Source organism: Triplophysa rosa, linkage group LG1 (genome assembly GCF_024868665.1).
Source record: "Triplophysa rosa linkage group LG1, Trosa_1v2, whole genome shotgun sequence".
In the NCBI taxonomy this organism is placed as follows: Eukaryota; Metazoa; Chordata; class Actinopteri; order Cypriniformes; family Nemacheilidae; genus Triplophysa; species Triplophysa rosa.
The window spans coordinates 8216371-8225445 of NC_079890.1; positions in this window are offsets into that span (position 1 = coordinate 8216371).

Below are 9075 nucleotides of genomic sequence, written 5' to 3' on the forward strand. Positions count from 1 at the left end.
CAAACAGGGCCGGATTATCCAATGGGCATTATGGGCACAGGCCCAGGGGCCCATGCGCGCTTGGGGCCCAGGCAAGGGAAAACATTTTCACATAACAGCGTTTACGCCATATTCATTCTGCCGTGCGCTTCTCTCTCCCCCGCGCACATGGAGGTGCACACACAAAACAGTGTTTCTAAATTAGGAAGTCTGTCTTTTGATTTAATCACTTTTATGAGCCCTCCAGCGGCTTTTGTTTAGAAGAAGCGCACAGCGACAAATCTAGCGACTTTTTGGATAAACCTTAGCTTTCATTCAGTGGGAAAATGTCGCCAGTGCTGCCCCGCGAGCGCGAGGTCTCTCTTTCCCGGCAGGAAGCAGCAGCACTTTACGACAGGTAACCTGTGAATAAAATGAGTACAAAACAGCGTTTCAAACAACCTGTCACTAGCCGGGTTTCCCTCCAAAGTTGCCAATTTAGCTTATGCGCAAAATTGGAATATCGCATGAAACATTTGCGAATAAGCACCGTTTCCATCCAACTAGTCAACCGTCACTTCCTAATAAACTGGCACTAAATATCAGTAAGAAAAGTAATAGAAGCCACTGAATATAATAATTTTCAAATATAATAATACTTGCGCAAACAGACGATTAGAAAACTCAATAAATGCGGTGCTTTTGTGGATGCCTGCTGTTCGGGAAACATAGTCGTGACAGTTCTAAGAGGCAATTACAGAAATACTTGACGACTTTGCTCAGGCGTTTAAGAATGACCATCAGTGGCGCAAAAATGGGGTATGCAGTATACACGGTGCATAGGGGCGACACACAAGGGGGTTGCCATTGTGCCAAAATATTAGTTAAAGATTTTTTTAAATAAAATGTTATAAATAATAGAAAATATAGCGAAAAAAGTAATTATATAAAACGTTTTAGTTGAAGTTTTAGCTAGCATTTTAAACGAGTTCAACAAATATATTTTATTAAAAATAAAGTTATTATGTCAACCACTCACTCTGTGACAGTCACATGACCAAAAGGATCGAGCAAAGAAACGAGGCGCAGAACAGAACAAGAAAATAAAAACAAGTCAATTGACAAGTAAAATCAAGACAACAATCAAAAACAAAAACAATGTCCAAAAGTGGATAAATATCTATTGGTATATCATTTCATCTCTGTAAATCTTTAAGTTATTCAACCTTGCCTGAGAGGTACTGTAGTTCATATCATAGTATATGATATATTAACGTATCAGTTCACCTCCACATATCTCTGTCGCTTGTAAAATAAATCTATGTTCGTGAATGAGCTTTACATTTGGGAGAGTCTGAGAACGTTGTTAAAGCTGTTAAGTCTCCCACTATCATGCATATAAGCTAGCCTAGTTTTTGGGCTCTTCATTAAACGTCAGACGCGTCTTCGTTCAATGTAAGTGAGTTTGTCTTTGTTTTACTGATGTTTAATAAATATAAACCACAAACTAAAACAAAATTAAAGTAAGGGGAAAATCCAAAGATCTTTTATTTATCTGTGTTAGGCTAAATGTATGTTATCAAAATGTATCCAAATGTTATTGTTTAAAACTTATTAAAGGTGTTAGGCTAAATGTCCAAATTCTAGATTATATAAGTGAAACCCACTTTTAAAATAATACAATAAATAGCCTTATTTGGAGGTTTGTTTAGTTATTATAAGCAAAAGTAAAAACATTTTTTAGCCTTTTATCCAATTAATCGAAAAAACAATCGTCCGATTACTCAATTATCAAAATAATTGTTAGTTTCAGCCATAATTTATTGTGTATGTTGTCTTGGTTACGGATGTAACCTCGGTTCCCTGATGGAGGGAACGAGACGTTGTGTCGAACCGACAGAATGGGGTTTGTCTTGAGAACCTATCATCTTCTGAGTATTTAGAAAAGGCCAATGAAAATTGGCGAATGAAATTTGCATGCCGGGCTCCTCCCCGGATGTCCGGGTATAAGAGGGAAGCCGGCGTGCTCATTCATTCACCTTTGGTCTGAGGAGCCTAAAGCATCCTCCCCCGACCGCTGGGGTGGGCGGCCAGTGTTGTGGCATGAGGGACACAACGTCTCGTTCCCTCCATCAGGGAACCGAGGTTACATCCGTAACCAAGACGTTCCCTTTCTGTCGGTCTCTCGACGTTGTGTCGAACCGACAGAATGGGGTTCCTATGGAAAACGCCACAGCACTGAGCCGCGTCACAATCTCTGCGGAGCGACGTTGACTGGCCTGGGCGAGTCAGACGAACACGCTAGCGCGAGATATGACCTTCCAGTGGAGAGGAAGGGGGACCCAGAGCTTTCCACAAAAAGTTGGGAAGCCCCCTAACGCCGGCCGTCACGGACGGAGGCCTGATTCTCTAAATGGCGAGAAGCCGCCCGGCACCGTACGGGCCACTGGGTAAGCATTATTCCCCCTGGGGGAAAAACGCTGCAGAGGCCACTACCTACCGTAGGGAGGAATTAGTGGAGACACCACATGGTCTCACCATCAGGGGAGAACTCATGGGAGAAATGTGCGGACTGCAGGAGTTAACCGCAAGGTGGGAGTCCACCTGGGGAGGTCATGGGTTGCCAAGGTGGGAACCATTCATGAGGATACATCAGACGGAACAGCCCACGGAGGGGGGGTTACCACGTCTGGAGCACTAGGTCCGGTTAGAGCTATGTGGGAGATAACTCAACTGTTCCCCGGCCTAAGGGGGCAGGGCTGCTCTGCCCAGCCTGTCCCCTGGAAGGGTGCTTAGTGATGGATGGAATGCCTGTTCTTTACCCGAGGGGAAAGAAGTGAGGCTGGATCGCCACTGCTCCCCCCGAAGGGGGAAGGGCTTCCGCAGGCGTACGCCCAACGGCTGCCGGTCCTACCTGTTGCCCTGCAGGACGCGGGCTGACACCGGTTCAACGCGGAGGTTGTAGAACCTCGCGAAGGTATTGGGCGTAGCCCAACCCGCAGCTCTGCAGATGTCTGCCAGAGAGGCGCCCTGAGCCAGTGCCCACGAGGAGGCGACACCCCGAGTGGAGTGCGCCTTAACTCCTAAGGGGCAGGGGCGATCTTGCGACCGGTATGCCAAGGATATGGCATCCACGATCCAGTGCGCCAGTCTCTGTTTGGAGACAGCTCTCCCCTTCTGCTGACCTCCAAAACAGACAAAGAGCTGCTCAGAGCTTCTGAAGCCCTGCGTGCGGTCCAAGTAGAGGCGCAGTGCGCGTACTGGACACAACACGGAAGGGGTTGGGTCTTCCTCCCCGGTGGGGAGCGCCTGCAAGTTCACCACCTGGTCCCGGAAGGGAGTGGTGGGAACCTTGGGCACGTAGCCGGGCCGTGGTCTCAGGATAACGTGAGAGTCTCCAGGCCCGAATTCTAGGCAACCCGAGGACACAGAGAATGCTTGTAGGTCCCCTACCCTCTTGAAGGAGGCGAGCGCTACCAGGAGGGCCGTCTTTATCGACAGGCGAGAAAGATCGGCCTCTCCTAGGGGCTCGAAGGGGGGCCTCTGGAGGCCCTGCAGGACCACTTCGAGGTCCCAAGAGGGTACGGGGCGCGGGCGAGGCGGATTCAACCGTCTCGCGCCCCTCAGGAACCTGGTGACCAGGTCGTGCTGCCCTAGAGACTTACCAGCAACTGGGTCGTGATGTGCGGCTATAGCGGCAACATACACTTTCAGTGTGGAAGGGGAGAGGTTCTTCTCAAGTCTCTCCTGGAGAAAGGACAGTACGTACCTGATCGAGCATCTCTGCGGGTCTTCTCCGTGAGAAGAGCACCAAGACGAGAAGATGCGCCACTTGAAGGCATACAGTCTCCTAGTGGCCGGAGCCCTAGCCTGTATGAGGGTCTCTACCACCGCCGGGGGTAGGTCGCTCAGGATCTCCTCGTCCCGTCCAGGGGCCAGACATGGAGGCTCCAGAGGTCTGGCCTGGGATGCCAAAACGTGCCCTTCCCCTGAGAAAGGAGGTCCTTCCTCAAGGGAATCGGCCAGGGGGGAGTTGTTGTCAGGCTCACCAGCTCTGAGAACCAAGTCCGGTTGGGCCAATAGGGCGCAACTAGTAGCACTTGATGCTCCTCTTCCCTGACCTTGCACAGGGTCTGTGCAATGAGGCTCACTGGGGGGAAGGCGTACTTCCTCTTGTCCCGCGGCCAGCTGTGCGCAAGGGCATCCGTACCGAGGGGACCGTCGGATAGGGAGTACCAAAGCGGACAATGGGTGGAGTCCGGGGAGGCAAACAGGTCCACCTGCGCCCGACCGAACTGCTCCCATATGAGCTGAACCGCGTGAGGGTGGAGTCGCCACTCTCCGCGAGGTGACCACTGACGAGAGAGCCTGTCTGCTGTCTGGTTCAGGTCGCCCGGGATGTGTATGGCTCGCAGGGAACTGATCACCTGCTGACTCCACAGGAGGAGGCGTCGGGCGAGTCGTGTTAGCTGCCGTGATCGAATGCCACCCTGGTGGTTGATATACGCCACGGCAGCTGTGCTGTCCGACCGGACCAGCACGTGTCTGCCCTGCACGAAGGGTTGGAACCTCTTCAGCGCAAGTAGCACAGCCCACAACTCTAGGCAGTTGATGTGCCATCGCAGGCGGGGGCCCGTCCACCGCCCCGCTACTGCGTGCCCGTTGCACACAGCACCCCAGCCCTGAAGGGAGGCATCCGTCGTTACCACGACGTGTCTTGATACCTGCCCTAGGGGGACCCCCTCCCGTAGGAAGGCCATCGATGACCAAGGGGTCAGGGTGCGCCGACAGAAGGACGTGATGACCATACGCCTGCTGCCGGTGTGCCACGCTCTCCAAGGAACCCGACTCTGTAGCCAGTGTTGGAGCGGTCGCATGTGCATCAACCCGAGGGGGACCACCCCCGCCGAGGATGCCATGTGCCCCAGGAGCCTCTGAAAATGTTTCAGGGAGACCGCCGGCTGCCTGAAAACCTTCAGGCAGCGTAACACTGACCGGGCACGCTCTGTAGTCAGTCGTGCTGTCATGGAGACAGAGTCGAGTTCCATACCGAGAAAGGAGATGCTCTGCGCGGGGGAGAGCTTGCTCTTTTCCCAGTTGACCTGTAGCCCCAACCGATCTAGGTGCCGGAGCACCAGGTCCCTGTGTGTACACAACAGATCTCGCGAGTGAGCCAAGACGAGCCAGTCGTCGAGATAGTTGAGTACCCGCACACCTTCTTCCTTGAGGGGAAGAAGGGCGGCCTCCACGACCTTCGTAAAGACACGTGGAGACAGGGACAGACCGAAGGGGAGGACCCTGTACTGATATGCCTGTCCCTCGAACGCGAACCGCAGGAACGGCCGGTGTCAAGGGAGGATCGAGACATGAAAGTACGCATCCTTCAGGTCGATTGCCATGAACCAGTCCTGACGCCTGACTGACGCCAGGATGCGCTTCTGCGTGACCATCCTGAAAGGCAGCTTGTGTAGGTGCCTGTTCAGAACACGCAAATCCAAGATAGGGCGCAACCCCCCGCCTTTCTTGGGGACAATGAAGTACGGGCTGTAGAACCCGCTGAACATCTCAGCCAGTGGGATGGGCTCGATCGCTCCCTTCACCAGAAGGGAGGAGACCTCCGCCCGAAGCACGGGGGCATCCCTGCCTCTGACTGAGGTAAAGAGGACGCCCCGGAACTTGGGCGGACGTTTCGCAAACTGAATCGCGTAGCCGAGACGGATCGTCTTCCTCAGCCAACCTGACAGTCTGGGAAGCTGAGACCAGGCACCCAGAAACTGTGACAGGGGGACTAGAGGTTTGATCTGCTTCATCGTCCCCCCGGAGGGTGGTTCGATGGCTAGCAGTACGGATTCCTTGCCGAGGGAGGACCCCCGGGGAGGAGATCGGCTCTGCTGTTTTTCCTGCCTGGCGATTGTCTGGCTCGACGCACTGTCTGTCTGAGAGTGCTGAAGGCCAGTGTTTATACTCGACATTGCGCTTCGCCATGACGCAACGTCGAGGGTGGGAACGGCTGTGACAACCCAGGGAGAGAAGAAACTCTTTTCGTGAGGAAGTGGGCGCTGGCCCCCCGGGGGGACCAGCTGATGGGCAGGAACCGTCCCTCTCCGATCCAGCGATGTGGTGGCTGGAATCGGGCCCGATGGTAGTCTCAATCTCCCTGGGGTCTCTCCGTCAGGGCCGTTTCTGCTTCCGCGACGGCTGCTGATGGGGAGGCGGTTTCCTCTTCGACGTCCTTCTCCGGGAGGCAGCCTGAGAAGGGGGCACTGGAGCCGGATCCGGCGTCGAAGAGGTCCGGGGCTGCCGGGAAGCAGACGCCGCTCGGGATCTCGGAGGCCTGACGACGGCCGAGTCACGGCGGGGCAAGATGTGCTTGATAGCCTCCGTCTGCTTCTTCACCGTTGAGAACTGCTGAGAGAAATCCTCAACCGTGTCACCAAACAGCCCTCCCTGCGAGATGGGGGCGTCGAGAAAGCGAACCTTCTCAGCGTCCCGCATCTGCGCAAGGTTGAGCCAGAGGTGCCTCTCTTGGACCACCATGGTGGACATCGCCCGACCCAAGGCCCGTGCCGTCACCTTAGTCTCCCGTAGAGCGAGATCGGTGGCGGTACGGAGTTCCTGCATAACCGTTGGGTCGGTCTTACCCTTGTGGAGCTCCTTCAACGCCTTGGCCTGGTGGACCTGCAGGATGGCCATGGCGTGGAGGGAGGAGGCGGCCTGACCCGCAGCCATGTAAGCCTTCAACACCAGCGATGCCGAAAACTTACACGCCTTGGATGGGAGTCTAGGCCGAGCCCTCCAGGTGGCCGCTGTTTGCGGGCATAGGTGCACCGCGACAGCACGCTCCACCTGGGGGATCTCGACATAGCCCCTGGCCGCCCCACCATCGAGGGAAGTAAGGGCGACTGAGCCTTTCTGACTGGAACGAGCCGTGAGGGGCGCGTTCCAAGTCTTACTCAGCTCCTCATGTACCTCCGGGAAATACGGGACCGGCGCTGGGCGCGGCTTGGAGCCGCGCTCAGACCCCAGGTACCACTTATCCAACCGCGAGCGCTGGGGTAAAGGCGGTGCTGTGCACTGCAGCCCAATGCTCGCGGCGGCCCGGAAGAGCATGGTTGACATCTCAACGTCCGCTTCTTCCTGGGCTCGACCCCCCGGGGGAGGGAGCTCCGAGGAATCGTCGGGATTGGATGCCAAGAGGTCGCCCTCCGATGCTGTGATCAACATCTCATCTTCGTCACGCACTCCCGAGTACGTGGCAGAGGAACAAGACGGGGTAGGACCGTCTCTTAAGGGATGGTCAGACAAGCGTAACGGGGCGTGAACGGTCCGTGAGCCTGTGGCTGGCGGTCTAACGTTCACGGTGATCCCCATATCACCCCCGGTGTTAACTGAAACGGGCGGCAGGGCCGTAGTCACTGCCGTCACGGATCGGGTAACAGACGAGGTGGTGGCTTTACCCATAAAGAATACAGCCACCCGTGACCGCAACGTCTGGATAGGCATCTTCCCGCAGTGCGGGCAAGATGTATCCACGAAGGCTGCCTCAGCCTGCTGGAGACCCAAACACGTGAGACAGACATCGTGTCCATCCCCTTCCTCAATGAGCGCGTCGCACCCAAGAGAACAGTGGGACATGCCACGCTGGAGAAATTTACTCTTTTAGAAAAAAAGTGCTCAGGCACTTCTGGAACTGCCGAGACGCCCAGGGGAAATTCGCTGCAGGAAGGGACCGTCCGCTGCACCACGTCGTAGATTCCAGCAGGATACCAGCGAAGAACTGGGAGATCAGCGAAGATCTGGAAGATCAGCGAAGACCTGGAGCTGCTCATCAGATGCGTAGGCTCTGAAGAACAAAAGGTGAATGAATGAGCACGCCGGCTTCCCTCTTATACCCGGACATCCGGGGAGGAGCCCGGCATGCAAATTTCATTCGCCAATTTTCATTGGCCTTTTCTAAATACTCAGAAGATGATAGGTTCTCAAGACAAACCCCATTCTGTCGGTTCGACACAATGTCGAGAGACCGACAGAAAGGGAACTGGGCATTAACTTTATGTAGCCTACTTTTATTACTTATTACTCCATTGTTTTATTAGTTTTCAGAATTGTGTATCTGTTACACTGTGAAGCAGTGTTTCTGTAAAAGTGTTTATTTTAAAGGAAAACTTTGCTTCTGTTATGCAAATCTGATTGTCACCGTCACGTGATTTAAAATACAGTATAACTAGAATGACTCCAAAGGTAATATACAACTTGTCTACGGATTTTTTGTTGTGTGTTTTCTACTGTATATTGGGGTGGCTGATGGGGGGGCGCCAAAACTGATCTCGCATACCCCTCCGAAAATGTCTAGTTGCGCCCCTGATGACCATCACAACATTTCTGATGCTGTGTCACAAGATCATTACACTGGTTAGTCAGGTTACACCGGCCGTCTCATAGTGCAGTTACGTGAGTTTTTGGAGGAATTTATTTGGCAAATGCGTTTCCATCTCCCATTATTCGCATAAACCTTTTTCGCAAAAATGAAAAACCACCTCAAGCGAGCATAAAAACTTTTTTGCGAATTAAGCGTTTTTAATTAGAAATTTGGCGTTTCCATCACTTTTGTGAATTATTTTATATTGATATAATGTTGATCAGTAACTGCCTTAAATTACCAATATTTAGCCTTCATTATTAGATAATCCACAGTGCTTTTACACACATTGCAAAATGTTTAAAAAATATATATGATGATGTCATAATATATATGCTAAAGAAGTATACATTACACGCTTACATAATAACGCGAGGTGCTTGTTACACAAATAAAGTTTAACAAATGGACAAATTACTCTTGTAGTATAATCATTGACAAAGACAAAGCCCATTTAGTCTTTGAAAAAATGAAGATGGAAATACAGTATTTTAGAATTGCATTTAAGAATATTTTTAAGAACTTTCTGTAATTTATCTGAAGAAAGTTCTTATATTTTCTCTTAAGAACAGTTTTGTGAATCTGGCATGTTTGTGTTGAATTATGGAAGAATCTGATAGAACTGAATTAAAAGGTTGAGGTGTGGTAGTGTGTGCTTGAATATGCCAGTGAGTTACAGTATTCAGGGAAAGGTCTTA